We start from the raw sequence: 16,331 nt of genomic DNA on the forward strand, positions 1-16,331 counted from the left end.
CCAGGGCGCCGTAAACAGTGACACTCGCACCAGAGGCTGGAAGAAGGAAGTCACCAAAGAGAGAACAGAGTTGGGGACTGTTTCATGCAGTGACACAGTGTTTGAGAGAATTATGGACACACCTTTTTCAGTGAGTGGTCCTTAACAGCTAGATGTGGAGGTGTGGGCAGAGGTCACCCAATTCCACCCAAGTTACAGAGACCTTGTTGTAGGGAGTTGGAGACACACTGTTGGAGGTAGTCGTGTCCACTACAAGTTGATGGTATGCTTCTGCAGAACAGTCAAGTAGCAATGGGAAGATACACATCCTGGAACCCCAAAAAAGTAAACTTTACTTTTTAAAAAAGCTTTAGCTCATCCAGATGGTGAATCTGTATGTCAGCATGCAGTACACAGGGGAATAAACACAGGTCCCTACCTATACCCAGCAGGGCTAAAATGTCCTCAGTGCAATAAGCAGTGAGCCCATTCATCCATCTCATGGAAAAACAGCAGAAACAAAATGGCAGATGCCAGGCAGAGCAGTAGGACAGCAAGCAGGAACTGAGGGTGAAAGGAGAGAGGGATGAGATGATCATGGGATACAAAATATGAGACAAATCCAAGTTCATGGGCAGAATGATAATTGAACTAGAAAAAAACTGACCAAAGGCTTAGACACACTATTTGCAGTTTGTAACAGCACCCAGTTTTGGCAGGATACACAGCAGGGAAAAAAGACAGCAAGATTAGATGTGATTTTTCCACTTGGAAGGGGCAAAAGAGGGGGAGGCTTCCTTCCTGCTGCACAATCATTTTTGAAAGTGCAAGGAGAGGACAAACAGGTGCTGGCTGTGGAAATTTTCCAAATATGTGTTAGCAGTTGCTGTTGATAAACGTGGCTTGAACAGGGTGGAGAAATCTTTGTTTAGATAGGGAGAGGGTATGACTAGTTTCTGGAACTGATGGGAAACAAAGGTCTGGATATTCTTGCTTACTAGTGAAATCCAGGAGCCTCTAAAATGTAAAGGAGGGTCTTGAGTGCAGACCAACCCCTTTAGCTGTGCATCTCCGTTTAGCTTCCCCAGAATTCCTGTGCAAGCCTCATTTATATAAATGTTATCCCCAGAATACAGTGAGTAGGCCCAGGAATGGCTGTGTTATCATGCTTCACATCACATCTCCAGAGGGTTCATCTGCACTGTTCTCTTTATGCTCAGTCCTGTGATGATACCTTTTTGATTTGCTTTTTTCCTAGGAGTAGGAGAAGGGAAGGGGGAGGGTACACACTGGGTGAAGGTGAAATCAAACTAAATTCACACAGGTCCTGTTGACTATCCATCTTCTCTGGCTGTTTATTCACCTTTCCTCCTCCACCCCGAATGACGGTGATGCTTTTCCCAAGTTTCTATGGTGATCTGCACAGTATTTTAAGGGCTTGGGCAGTAGTTACTTAAATAGGGAGTAACAGTGGTGGGCTAATATGCCTCGCAGGTGGGATGCTTGGGAGGAAGCAGTAAATGATCAGGTTTCTTAATACTATCCATACCTTTGCATAACCAATTACTAAGATCACTGCAGCTGGTAAGAAGTGGATTCCAGAGATTGTTCTTGAGGAGTTCCTAGGTTACTAAAGTGCTGCAGGCTGTACTACCCTCCCTTGCCAACAACAGCTTCGATGCTGCCTCAGTGAAGGTGGTGAATAGACAAGGCACTGTCCTGGCTCCTCCCACAGCTGCAATTGAAGGAAGGTAAATTCATGCATTCATGATAAGAACATTAGAAGAAACCTGTGGCAGTATGTAACTTTGAGGCAGTTAGCAGCTTGTGAGATGGAAGGGCATATAAGAAGTCCCCCAGATGTAGGGAAGGGAAAACCTTCCCTCTCCTTTGCTTCCCAGAGACAGGAGCTCCCTCTTTCACAGCACAGGCCAGCTTAAACTGTTCAGCCCAGAGAACTGTGCCGACAGAAACTCTTTCCAGTAGCAGTTTGTGGTCTGGAATCAGGAAATAAATAGACTGTGTAGTGCCCAGGAAGTTACCTTACATTACCTCCATGCTCACTCCTTATCCTTTGGAAAACACCTATTGTTACATGACAGACAAGGGAACACATATGACAATATTCAGCCATGGCCATGGCCTCCAAGAGAGGCTTCACAGGCCCTACCACAGCCTCCTTTTTTCCTTTACTGCCAGCCAAGTCTTATACACAGCAGCAGCTCTGCAAAACCTACTTCCACAGCTTTTCCTTCCACAGGGCTCCCCTTCACTGCATTTTGCCTGAAGGGAACAGGAACCTGTGCCAGCTGGTAGCTACCTCTGATGGCTCCCCATCACTGGTTAGGAAATAATTTGTAAAGCAGCCAGGAAGAACTGGCAAGGGCATCGGGAAATAAGAAGAGGGATTTGGCTGGGGCCTTGGGGCCCTCATACATACAGATTCTCATACAAGTACTGCCATCAGATCCTCAGTGATTCCATGTGCCCAGGTGCAGAATGCCCGGGACCACTGTATATCCATCCACAAGGCACCCAGAGAGCTCCCTGTTGCACTCTACAGCCTACAGATGAGCTCAGAGGAAGGGTGAATCACCCGTGTACTCTCTGAGTTGTACTATTTTCTCCTCAGAGCTGAGCTAACAGAAGCATATGAGCATATATTCTCTTGTCTATTGTCAGAGCTTCAAATCAAAACTGATTAATCTGAAACTGTACATTTTTGTTATTAGACCCCAGCTTACCTCAATGCTGCAAAGATTTGGTATTAATTTTGTGTAATATTGACATCTAAAATGCAAAATATGAGCACTGAAGATGACAGAATAGCTTTCTATAAAGAATTCTGCCAAGAAAAAAATTACTTCAAAACAAAAGGAAAAATACCTGGTTACTAATAACAGAAGTGATATTTAATATTAAATCATCTCAACCAGTGATTTTTTTCCAACATATATGGAGGCACTTCTCAATCTCTGTATATGTGAATGTGTGTGTGGGTGGGTGCATGAGGGTGTTGTGGGGTGCAGCCCTAAGGGAAGAAATGTACAAGGCAAACTGAACCTGACCACATCCTGCTGCCCAGTCCATCCCACAGCAGGACCTGCTCCACTTCAACCAGTCCTGACATGTTCTTCCCAGCTACTTGACTCTCTTGAAATGAGAGCAGGGCAAATGCTTGGTTGCCAATTATTGCTGTTACCAGTTACCAGTTCTGCAGGCTTTTCTCTGGCCATGAATCTGCCATGAACATCATACATGCTCCCCATGGAGAGAGAGGAATGAGAAGGTATTCCAAGGGAAGTAAGAGCTTCACTGAATGTGAAAGCCAGCCTGAGTGAAAACTCTCTTAACAAATCAATAAAAGCACATACAATTCGGAGTCTGGGATACTGTTTGAGCAAGAAAGAAGAATGAGAGTATCTCAAAGAACAGTTTAGGTGAGAAAAGGAACACAGGAGACAGAGACATGGATACCCATACCTGAAAGTCTGAAGGACCTGGCAGAAGCTCTGACTCCAGGGCAGAAGAGGGTTTTTTAGAATGGGAGACATGAGGAGTGAAATGCAAGAGGAAATAGAAAAACAGAATGTGGTAGAAAACTTAGAGTTGATAGCAAGTCTTCCCACCCCAGTAGGATTTGGGCATCTGGGTAACCAGACCCTACCATAGCTCTGACTCTGGAGGCAGAGGGAGGAAGAGTGAGGCCAGTATCATCCTGAGGACACAAGGAGGAGACCTCAGGAGAGGCTGTCTGCTGGATCTTTAAATCTTGATCCCGTTCTTCTGCCTTTGTATTGCTTTCAATATCATGAACCAAGAGACAGCCCAAATACCTTATCCTGATATATTTCTTAACAGACAACAGCAGCATCAGGGCTGGGGGAACAGGGATAACAGGCTCATCAGTTTAAGACCTATATTAACTGGAAGTGGTAAGCCACCTTCATTATGTTTTTCAGTTCATAATTATTCTGAGCCCTTAAACAAAGCAAATGACAGCTTTTTTCCAAGGTTGATATTTTCTTGATGACTTCGATTTCCAGCCCTTATATCAAAGTTGTCCACAAAAGCAGGCTGCTTGCCTGGTAGGGCAAGTTTAGTAGGGGGAGCTATTGCTGTCAATGCTTCTGCTTCAGCAGGGGTCCAAACTCAGATGTAGTTGTACCTGGTTCCTCCTGCAGCAGCATCTTTAACTCATGTTCTAAATGTTGCTTAGCATGTGATACTAAAATTAAAATGTGTTTTAATGGCCACAAGAAAAAAGTATATATTTAAATTATCCAGGATGAAACACATGGATTGTTTCTCTGATTTTGCTTAGCAAAGATAGGTGGGAAATTTACAGTTGGGAACAAAGGATTTTCACTTAACCAACAAAGGATGGTTGGCAGCCAGTCTAACTGCCAGTGTTATTTTGTGATGGCAGCCTAGAGAAAGCAGCTTAGCATGGCCTGTAACAGCCTCAGAGGAAAGACATGTGCAGGATGGACCATGTTTTTTGGCTCCCTGAAAAGAGCAGGTGATAGAGCTACAGCCTCTGCAGGCTTCCTCCACTTCACACAGCAGCAGTACAGGGTTGCAGCAGAACTTTTGGCAGCAGATAAACCCCAAGCTGTTTCATATTACCTCCTACAAACTTCTGGTTAGAGAAATGGCCATATACAAATGGCATATTCCTCACTCAGAGGTAGTCTCCTGCTTTTTGTTGGGGCTGAATTAGATCCAAACTAACAGCTGCTGAATTCAGTAGGTTGTCTTTGAGGCTCAGCTGCCTCTTGGCAGGCTCTGAGCATTGACTCAGGGACAGCATATGAGCCCAAGGACACGAGCCAAGATGCCAGCCCTTTCATGGGGTCCTTTGGATGGCCTCTAGCTGAGCAAGAAACGGGGGATGAGCCCAGGTGCTCCAAAAACAAGGTCTTGGCCTCAGCTGAGCAGAACAGATGTGACCCTTCGTGGTCCAGAGGCCAGGCCCTCACATCAGCTCCCCAGGCTGCAGGGTGGTGTCACAAAGCCAGGGCTGAAAGCTGACTGGCACCTCCTCACTGCTAACAACCCTCATGGGCTTTGGTGATGGGTCTACACTGTCACCCTGAGGTCTCTCTTTCTAAAAGCCCTTTAAAAACCTCAATATTAAGGACTCTAAACATTAGCAAATAAACTGTAAAAGTCCATGAGGTTTTTTTTTGGAGCTCAGAATGGCTCAGGTTATCACTTCTTAATGTTTTGGCAGGCAATCCTGCCTGCTGTTGTGTCACACAGGCCTGGGCTTCTATGTAAACATAGAAAAATAGTTACTTTGTCAGTGGCCGAGCAAAATGGAAGAGCTGAGCAAGAGAAAACCTTGCCTTGAGCATCACCAAACCAACATGTCACAGTAACCCAAACTCAAGTTATCACCTCAACCTGGCAAGCTCAAGTTGCTGTTCAACAGCAGCAGTCTGGGAGACTTGATTGATGTCTGGAAAATAATTTCCATATGATAGAAGACAAAAAGCTGTGCACAGGAATAGAGTCTGAATCTGCAGTTTACAGGTAACTGCATAACTTGACTCTCAGATCGGTAGCTGGGAATACAACACTCTCAGTTTGGAAAATCCTGAAACTTACAGCATACACTGTGTACTGGTTTTAGCTGGGGTAGAGTTAATTCTCTTCATAGTTGCTGTTACGGGGATGTGTTTTGGATTTGTGCTGAATACAAGATTGATCATATAGAGATGTTATTGTTATTGCTGAGCAGGGCTTACACAGAGCCAAGACCTTTTCTGCTTTTGGTACAGCCACACCACATTGGTGAGGAAGTTGGGGGTGCATGGGAGGCTGGGAGGGGACACAGCCAAGGGCAGATGACCCCAGCTGACCAAAGGGATATTCAGGACCATCTGACATCATGCCTACTATATTAAGCTGGGGGAAGAAGGAGGAAGAGTGGGACATTTGAAGTGATGGTATTTGTCTTCCCAAGTCACCGTTGCATGTGATGGGGCTCTGTTCTCCTGGAGATGGCTGAACACCTGCCTGCCCATGGGAAGCACTCAGTTAATTCCCTGTTTTGGTCTACCTGTGTGAACAGCTTCTGTTTTCCCTATTAAACTGTCTTTATCTCAATCCAGGAGTTTTCTACCTTTTACCCTTCCAATTCATTCCCTGATCCACTGGTAGGGGAATGAGCAAGTGGCTGCATGGGGCTTGGCTGCTGACTGGGGTTAAACCACAACACACAGCCAAAATTCAAATCAACAGGAAAATGAATCCCACAGTAGCATCAGTACTGGTTCTCATTATAAAATGAGCTCCATTTTTCTTCTCAAGCAATGAATTTCCTTCTAAGACATATGCTGTTGTTGAGAGACATCCTTCTTATTTTCTGTGTTCTAGGACAGCCATGTCCCACTTCACCTGTTATTAGTCTACAGACTGATGTGGAGCTCTAGGGATCCCAGATGTTTACATCTTTGTGATGTCAGACTGACTCACTTCACTAATGAAAGATGGCTGTCTAATAAAAGATGAGATCTCTCCTTTTCACTCATCAGCAGTATAAACACAAAGTCCCTGCAGGGACTTCACAGCTCTGTTCATGATGAGCAAGCCAAACCAAGCCATGTCATCTCATACTATAAATCTGAGGAAGTACCAACTCTGAAAATAGGACTTGAAAAAATCCTCAAGAGAGCATGTACATCATCCCATTACCTTAAGGCAATTAGATCAAGTTAAACTGCTCCTGAGTTTAGTTTATCTAACCTGTTCTCAAAAGCCTCCTATGACAGAATATTACTGCCTTCATAGATGGAAAGTTAAGAGACTTCTTACTACAGCTTTAATTATCTCCTTTGCAGTGATTTAAATCAATTACTTCTTTTTTCAGCTACAGCAGACATTATCAAAAAGTTTGTCTCTGTCTTTGCAGTAAGTCATTATGTTTGTGAAAGGCTCTTCTCTAGGACTGATCTTTCAGCTTCCTTCAAGATTTCTTAAACTCAGAAAGTTTTCTGGCTCCTTGCTTGTTCTACTCATTTTCCTCTGGATTTCTTCCAGGTGGTTTATATGTTTATTGGAGTGCAGTGCTGAAAGCAAGACAGTTCTCTAGCTATGGCCTTCCTGCACAAGACAGAGCAGAAGCATTATTTCAGATAATTATTTCTGATATATTTCTTACATATTTGCTGCACTAGCGAGACATTATTGACTCACGTTCAAGTCTCACCCCAGACTGCTTTGACTCACTCCAGTTTTTCTTCTATGTTGTTGTCATGTCCTTTTGTATTTCTGCAGCCAACATTCCTTACTGAATTGCATCCCATGTGGCTGAAAAACAGTCGGATTTCACAAAATCAGACATCACAAGTCCTTTTCCAAAGAAAGAACAGATCTGCATCTCAACTTTTTAAAGGATGCATGTGGTCAAATTTTAAGAAGAAGCAAAAGTAAGATTCAGCATAAAGTACCAGTTTTTGTGTGGGGAAAAATACCTGTTCCACTTCTGTACCATTGTTAACAAGTTCTACTGCACAATCTCAGCAGTGCTTTTAGCAGCTATGAAAAAAACACTTAGAGCTGAGAGTCATAGGCTGTTGGGATCATCACTCACAGTGTCTTTCATCATGCAAAGCAACTCCTCGCTCCTTTAAATTATGTTGCAGAGTCAGCACATTCAGATCTTCAAAAATAAGCAGGATTAATAATACCTGAGCAAGATTGGAACATTGAAGAACCAATGGCACAAAAATCAAGTGTTGTTCACCACACCTTGCAAGCCCTTTCCCCAGCATACCCCAGTCAGGCAGAAGATTCATGTTTCTTTCAAAACCTTCTAAACAAAGGTCACAGGCAGTGCAGCCCATAGATTTGAATTACCAAGTCTCCTGTGTGTCTTGGTTTTTTAGCAGCTCATGCACCTGACCATGAACAGAAAACCAGGTGATGATAAAAGATGGAGAAAAAAAAAAAAAGAAAAAAAAAAAGAAGAAAATGCTAATTGAAGTTTGTACTGATTTCAGTGAAGATTATGGCTTGGCTTCTCTTCATAGATTTTTATTCTGTACTCACAGGTAGTGAGTGGCTCAGTGACATCCAGAAAGATATTGGCCAGAAAGACAAGTGACATCCAGGCACTCTGAATGTCTGACTTGCTGTTTGCTCTTTCCTAGCAAGAGAAAGTGTGTGCAGCCAAGGACTTGGCTTGGTAGGTCATGGGTTGAAAATGCACACATTCCAGTGTTTCTGTCTTTAATCAACATGTAAGAAACAAATATCAGTATCTCCCCAAGGCATTGAAGGAAATAATGCCAATTAGAGTAGCTGAGGAGCTGACAGATTGGGTACAGTGCTGAAAGTGGATCAGAGGGGAAGAAAAGTTGTGTAGGGTGGTAGAGGCTAGACTTGTCTCCTAGTTCTGCACTCTCACTTAGTCCATGTCAGAGAGCTGTGCTGAGCCCCACTTCTCACTTCATTGAACAAGCCCCATCTTCTGTTGCAGAGTATGGAAGAACTCAACAAATAACATTTCCAGCACACTTTTGAAGGGACCCTATGAGCATGAAGTATTACTGCTGCTGTTGTTACGGTTAAGAACAGAGTCTACTGCTGAATAATTCATTTGATGTGAAAAACAGCCAGCAAGTTGTTGAACAAAAATGATGCACAATGAGACATAATTACAGAGTGGTTGCAGAGAGCAGGATGCAGATGGAGCTCTCAGGTTGGTTGCTGGTGACATCAGAGCATGGACAAGCACAGATGCGTGTTGGATTGCATACTTCATTTTCAGAATTATTGCACCACTTTGCCTTTAACTTTTGAGATACTCAAGGACTGCCTCATTTGGAGGGAGCATTTCTGGTGGAGAAAGTGGATTCAGTATCCCCAGTTTTTTAGTACTTACCATTACTGATAAGGCTCTAGAAGTAGTAAGTACTGCTGACTGGCAGGCACTGTCTTATCACATCAATACTGGTTTTCTTGACAGGAGGAATGGTTACAGCTGCTAATTCCCCACAGATGTGTCATGTTGTGGACACCAAAACTTTTTGCAGCAAATTTTAAAAATTGGAAGGAGATTCTGTGTCTCAGATTGCTGCTTGCAAAAAGATACCAGCATTCGCAGAGCCCAGCCCGCAGTGTGGGAGCTTTAGAGCTGTCTCTGTTCTTCATCAAATCACACAGGAAAAGCTTTCTCTGCCTTGGTTTGGGAAGAAAATGAATCCCTCTCTACTCTGCTTTCTTTACCCCCCCACCTGGAGTACTGCATCCAGCTCTGGAGTCCCCAGTATAAGAAGGACATGGATGTGTTGGAGCAGGTCCAGAGAAGGGCTGTGAAGATGACCAGAAAGCTGGAGCATCAGCAAAAAACAGTCACTAAATAAAAAACTAAACCAGAAACTGAGATCTATTTCAGCCAATTTGTCATCAGAATTAAACAAACAACCAGAACTTCCAGATACTACTGATAGATTCAAGCCTGGTTTGGGAGACTGAAAGACAAAATCTCTCCTGTATCCCAGGTCTCTGGCTATTTCCGATCTGTGAGCCAGATTCAAGGGATGGGGAGCTTGGAAGATATGGATGGCTTGGAGCCAGGGAGAGAAGGTGGAACACAAGAAGAGACTTTATCATGCATTTCCTATATAATAGCCAAAATACCCTTCTGTTCTTTCTCATATATCCTAGAGAGAACACAACTGAGGTGTGAAGAATTGTTTAATGGATTTAGTAATAGTATTGATCTTCTGTCATTTAAAAAGGGACTCAGGGCTTAATCAGATCTCTAGAAGTGTCTCATTATTTACTTTGCCAAAGGAAAGGATTAGATATCAGAGAAAGAAAAAGCCCTTCTGCAGGCATGGGTTTACTCTGCAGGATGAAAATCCGTTCCATTTACTCTTACCTGCATATGTGTCAAACAGGAAAGAATCCAAACAACTCTCTGTGAGATTCTGCCTGGAGGAATCAGTACAGTAGCAATAAACAGAGGTAGACTCAGCAACACAGCAAATTGACTCTTAGATTTCCAACACCCTGATTTAGCTCCATTATCTGGTCACATAAGAAATGACAGCAGAAATTGTATTGTTGATGGCAGAGACAGACTGAACAAGTTTTCACCTTTTGAGGTACCATCCTGCCACCATCAACTTCTTAGATACAAAGTGAGAAAGAGTAAACCAGAAACCCTCTGATGGCATTTTTATGGTCACCTTAGGGACAACAGAAAATTAGCTGATAATACTATTGCCTGTAATGCCCCTGCCTCAGAAAACAGTGATAGTTTTATTTCTTTGACACTTGAACCCAAGTTAACTTCCCAATCTGTCTTTCTGGGTGGCTGCAGATGAGACAGCCCATTTTGTACCTATGTTGTGGCACAACTGAAGCTATGCAGACATGGAGTAGCAGCTGTAGAACTGCCTACTCAGCCCATGTTGGGTCTATCAGCAGAGCAAAATACTTCCAGTTGAACACAAACATTGACTTTGCAGTGAGATTTCTTTTGCAATGATATTTTTTCGTGTTAACATTCCAGATGTTATCAGTACATTCTGCGATAGGCGCACACACACATACACATATACTTGCATGATAACTATAATGAATAATCTGGTTTGATTTGGCTTGCAGGAGATACTTTAAACATCTTTTTATTTCAATTCCATGCAAACTCTACACTAGCTTGTACTGCTGAATTCCACAAACAATAGAGCGAATTCAAGAACCTCTGTATTTCCCATCACTGGAAAGATTTTGCGTTAGTTCTCTTTCAGGTACTTCTTTTTGGAGACTTTTACTTAAAACACCTCACTGTTTAACACAGGAACCTTGCAGGTGCTTGCTTTCTTGGATCAACATTGATCTGCCTTGCTCAGCACTGTCATTGTACTTATTCATCCTGATGCACACTTGCATTTAGTCATGGATTTGCCATATCCCTGGCAGGTTTGTAGTGAAGTTAATGGAACATTTTAAGGGACATGAAGGTTTTGGACATCCCCTGTGTCCCAAATACACACTTGAAAAAAGGAAGGTGCACAAAACCAAACAACCAAGAAAGGGTTAATTCTTTCATTTTCTAACCATAGAAAACAGGGTTCTTCTTCCAGGGAAGAAAATGGGTTAGCAGGTGAGCAGGGTATCCCCTTGGAGCAGCACAGGCAGGCAATCCCAGCATGACCTTCAAAGCACAGGGACATGGTTCCCTGAATCAGAGGCTTCAGCATGGGAAAAAGAGTGACTGCCAAATTTAAGAGAAGCCTGAAAGTGACTGACAAGTGCAGAGACTGTGCTGAAGTGTTGAGAGCAACAGAGGGTGTGCTGCTCTGCCATGGCAGCTCCAGTGCTGGAGAGAAGTCCCCAGGATGGTGGCTGCTCCCAGGGCAGAGAGCCCAGGGCTGGCAGTGGCAGCTGGAGAGGCAGAGGGCAAAGGAGGAAGGGGTAGTGGGAGTGTAAATTGTCACTCCTTGTATAACCAATGGATTTCACCTGGCAGTCACTGATGGGCAATAAATTTAGAAGGAAATGAACACCATTATTTTAGTGCTCCTCTTAAGAAGGTGACAGCACTGGAAAAGGTGCTATTTATTATTTACCTGCGCTGCAATACCTTTCATACTTTAGTCTGACATTAGATTCCAGTATCTCAGAGACACTTTAATAAACCTGTACCTTTGAAAGTCTGATGTAGATTCAAAAAGCCTGCAGAGGCAGGAGTAGCCAGCTGCTACAAATATGCTTTTTGATTACAGGAGTTCCAAGGCAAGAGTAGCTTTGTCTAAAAAAAGAGCTTTCCCTTTATGCTCAACCATCTATTTTGTGCAATAATTGAATGTCTGCTGAAAAACCATCTTGTGATCTGTTGCAATAAAAGGAATATGTTTGATCATAGCTTGGTTGTGCTCCCTGATATGCTGCAGCCCACAGCCCTTAGGGCAGAAAGCCTGACATGTTCCTTCTCAGAGCACCCCTCATTCATACAGAAATGTTTTGGGCCCCTTGCCCATTTTGCCTATAGTGACAGAGCCCTTTCCTTCCTAAAGCAAAAGCCTTCAAGCTCTCCTTCCACTGCTGGAGTACTTCTTACAGGGAAGGGTACCTTGGGCTTTCTATCAGGTTTGTAACCTCCTTCCCAGATTTCATGCTCTGTATTATATCCACAATTGATCACAAAAATAGATGGCAGTTTTTATTTCGTGTTCAGCCTGAACCCTACTGACTTAGCAGGAGAAAGGGAGATGTGGTGAATTCGTCTTAGCTTGGATCATATCCTCTCTGCACTGTTTTAGCTATAGGAGGACCTGCCATCTTCTGAAAGCAATCTACTGCAGTATGATCTAGACAGCAGTAAGTACTTTACTTCTATTTTTTTCATTTGTCATCACATTTAATCTAAATCAAGTCTTACAGCCTAAAGCCAGATATTCCTTAGAACTGCAGATAATTCAGCACAAGTAAAATGCCATTTTTAGAACTATATTCAATAACAAGCAAGTGTTAGTAGGAGTGCTAATATCATTAGGAGTAAGGAGATGTTTTGGTTTTAAATTCCTGATTTCATGATGCTGAGAAGCACATCACAGTTGTTCTGTGTTGTACTCCAGTGGCTGGTGCAATGCCAGCTGTATCACCCTCTTGGAAACTATGAAGAATGGATGTGCTCTTCTGAGCTGGGTTTGGGTTCCTCCCCCAGCTCACACATACTTGGATGCATGTGTGAGAAAGGACATGAATGCACAGGCACATACACATTTTAGGGGTATTTTGTATTTCCCTCAACCGTATCCCACTTGCCAAAGGAGATTGTTGAATAATAGCCTCTGAAGCTCAGTGTGTAGCTATTCCAGCCTTTCCCTTAACTGAAGGGAAAGGCTGGAATATTTTCTCCTTCATTGAAACTGATTTCAATTCTACATCAGACTTCCCCTCATGCAGATTAACTTCATCAATTTTTGCTTTGACATAGGTGACCCCATGACACCAAGAGATCCCTGGTCTCTTACATGGCACCTGCTCACCAGCTCAGAAAATCACATCCTTCCTTGGCTACTCTTCACCAGCTCAGCTATTCCCATCATGCCCTCAGTCTTACCTCAGGCAATATGACTTGCATGTGAAAGCTTATACATTTTGTTGTTCTTTGGTACAAAGAAGTTGTTTATTGGAGTGATGCCCAGAATATCATTTGTCTTTGTTGAGCACACATAGGTAAGAAAGGGCAGGAGCATAAGGAGAGAAGGAATTTAAAGTTGTGCCAAGGTCTTGATTTGCCTCTCTCTTATCTGTACAGGAGAGTATGTCATCTGTAACACCAACCTTAGGGGAGGTCAGAAATTACTTTCCTTTCCTTGTCTGCCACTGGAGCTAGAACAGCAAAGACTGGGTAGGAGAAAGATGTATTCAGCCCACAATGCCAATCAAAGGATCATTAAATGGGACTAAGATTTAGAAATCAGCACTAAGTAACTGTTAGGAACACCTGGTATTTCATAAAGTGAAATGAGTGGAAGAACATCAAGCTTCCAGGGTAAGGGCAGTTCCAGGATATTCTATGCACAAAGGAAAAAGCACTTCTAGTTCCCTGGGCTCTTGTCCCCTCACTCATTTCCCCCTCAGTGGAGGATAATAACAGCTTGGGACTTCAGTCCATGTCTTCTGTATCTTTCACATCCTTTAGTTGCTATGCTGGGTCCTAAGGGCTAGAGAGAACACCAGGACTTTTCTTTTTTTAATTATGAAGAAAGTTCTGTTCCTTTCTCCACCAGACATTATTTTGCCATTTTTTTTATGTTGGCATTTGATGTTAATCCACAGGTAACTCTATTTCCAGCCTCAGATCCTTTTCTGAGGTGGTCCTGATTCTCAACGAGCATTTCCTTTCTCTTTCATGTCATGTAAAGCTTATTATTTTTTTTTTTTTTTTGAATCAATACAGCTTTATTTAGGATGGCATCTTTCATAGAAACTGTATTCTGAAATGCCTGTGAATAACTCCAGACCATGGCCTGTGTCTGGGACAAAGTACTGCAAGCAGTAAATATTGCATGGAGTCAAAACATTCAATCACACTTTGTTTCACCAAACCTCATGTCATTGATTCCTCACCTTTTCTGCATCTTAGAGATTTCACATCTGCATACTTTTCCCCTCCCCTCAAAGGCTGGTGTTTCCCTACTTTGTCCTTTATGCAGCTCTGATCACAACCACATTAAATCCTCAGGAAGGAAGATGTCCTCAATTAAAATATGTGCCCAACCTATATTTGCAATGGGCATTTGAGATGCCCAGCTAGATAGCTCCTTACCTCCCAGAATACCCAATCTCATTAGTTCTACCTAAGTTAGAACTAATATTGAAAGTACTGCTTATTCAGAAGAGGTTCTGAGTGCTGACCCCAGGACAGCAGCACAGCATGCTACTGTAAGAAGTACCCAGTAGCAAACACTGAAGCACTTGTACCTGCCCTGAAAAAGGACAGTTTGAGCCCAGGCTCGTCAAGATCTCATCAAACAAAAGGCTATCCTGTAGCAGGAAGAGGATGAGAGGCATATAGGTGGCTTCCTGGAGGGCACTAAAAGGGAAAATGACAGTTCTGCCCCAGCAAAGCTTTAGACTTTCTATATTCTCTCCTATACATCCTATGGCAACCTCCCAACCCGTCTCACTGTCTCCACACCCACTCATGGAGGGGTACCAATACTAACTTGTGCAGAGGCATCTCCTGTAAGCTCAGGATTGTCCCCCTGAAATCTGAGAAAATAAGGGGCAAAATGGGAGGAAAGAAGACTGTCATTAAGACTTATTTGTTTTTATATGACCAGAATGGGAGCAGGGATTAAAAAGTACTAGCACATACAGTGAAAAATAGAAGCAGCAAAGACCCCATGTACTCTGATGCCCAAATGATTTGGTTCTCCTCAGGATTCACTGGTGTTAATGATGCTTGTCCTGTCTGCTGGATTGTGTGGCAGATAACCACTGTCTGCTGCTGATTGTCAGCACTTGCCTGCATCCCTGGACCTGGGGGACTCAGGAAGCCTAATGCATTTATCTGAAGGGCTGAGAGACCCTGCCATCCCCAACAGGTCAGGAGACAGCAAACACAGCTCAGGGATCGCCTCTGGTGGCATGAGTAAGGGGACCCATGGCTTGGACTATGTGGGCTCAGCACTGCTGTTAGGCAATGCTTTGTGTAACATGCACCACTGCTGAGGGATGCTGACACTCACTGTGTGATTTAAGTTTTGACCAAGAGAAATGCTTTAACATTATACATTCACACACCAGTAACCTTCCTTTTTTAGCTAAAGCCTTCAAAACTCACAACAAAACATTTGACTGATCCTCTGTGTAGAATGCAACATATTCTTAGGAAACAATTATCAAAATGAAAATATAGCTTCAACTTCTGTATGTCATTTTTCTTCTTAATGGACCATTAAAAGGCTCATTCTTGTGCTGCATTCATCTCTTTCCTGTTAGTGCTTCTCTTATTAGAGCATTTTGTGCTCCCCTGTAGACCTCTAGAGACATCCAGCCATTTTGTTTTAATATTATTATCCTTGCTAACAGCTGAATGCAATTGTCCAAGAGAGCAAGCTAATGTACACCTACAGTGAAAAAAACTTGCAGAAAATCAAAGAAGAGAGCTGTGGCCAGAGAAGGGAATTAAGAGGCAGTACTCTGAGGATCTACTTCCAGTTCTGCTTAGAGTTTACACATCTGGAGAGATTTTTTTTCTTTAACTGCTTTTGCCTCAGTTTCTAAACTGTTGAATGATCCATGAAGACCTGGATTTAAGGTATTAAGTACACTCAAAAAAAGGTGGTCCACGCTTCCTGTGCCCCTTTATCACACCACTTTCAAAACATCAATTGGCAAATTCTACCCATCTCCTTCTTCCATTCTCCATCTTCTATTCATCCTTCACATAAGTTTTCCCTCTGTGGGGTTAGGATTTCTCCCCCTTTTTTTTTTGTTTTTTTTTTTTTTTTTTTGGAGGGGGGGGAGGGCAGGGGGTGAATTTTCTCCCATGTGTTGCTAAGAGACAATTACTATTCATACTTAAAGAGATAAAAGAAATGGCCAAGGTGAGGGAAGGGTGCAGATGGCCACTCTCTTACCTGGGCAGTTTTCCCTTCGGAAGGGCAGAGATACCATGAGATTTTGGCCAGGGGGTGAGGGGCTCACTCTCTCGCTGTCGGCATCGGAGGAGAACGGTCAAGCTGTTGCTTACTGCAGGAAGGTTTCACTGCCACCATCGGAGCCCAGCCCTGTACTGCTTGTTCCTTACCGTGGGTGCACCTTTGCTCGTAAGAGCAGCCATTGAACTGGGACCTTATTAACAGCCTACCTCA

This window comes from Vidua chalybeata, chromosome 6 (genome assembly GCF_026979565.1).
Source record: "Vidua chalybeata isolate OUT-0048 chromosome 6, bVidCha1 merged haplotype, whole genome shotgun sequence".
Lineage (NCBI taxonomy): Eukaryota > Metazoa > Chordata > Aves > Passeriformes > Viduidae > Vidua > Vidua chalybeata.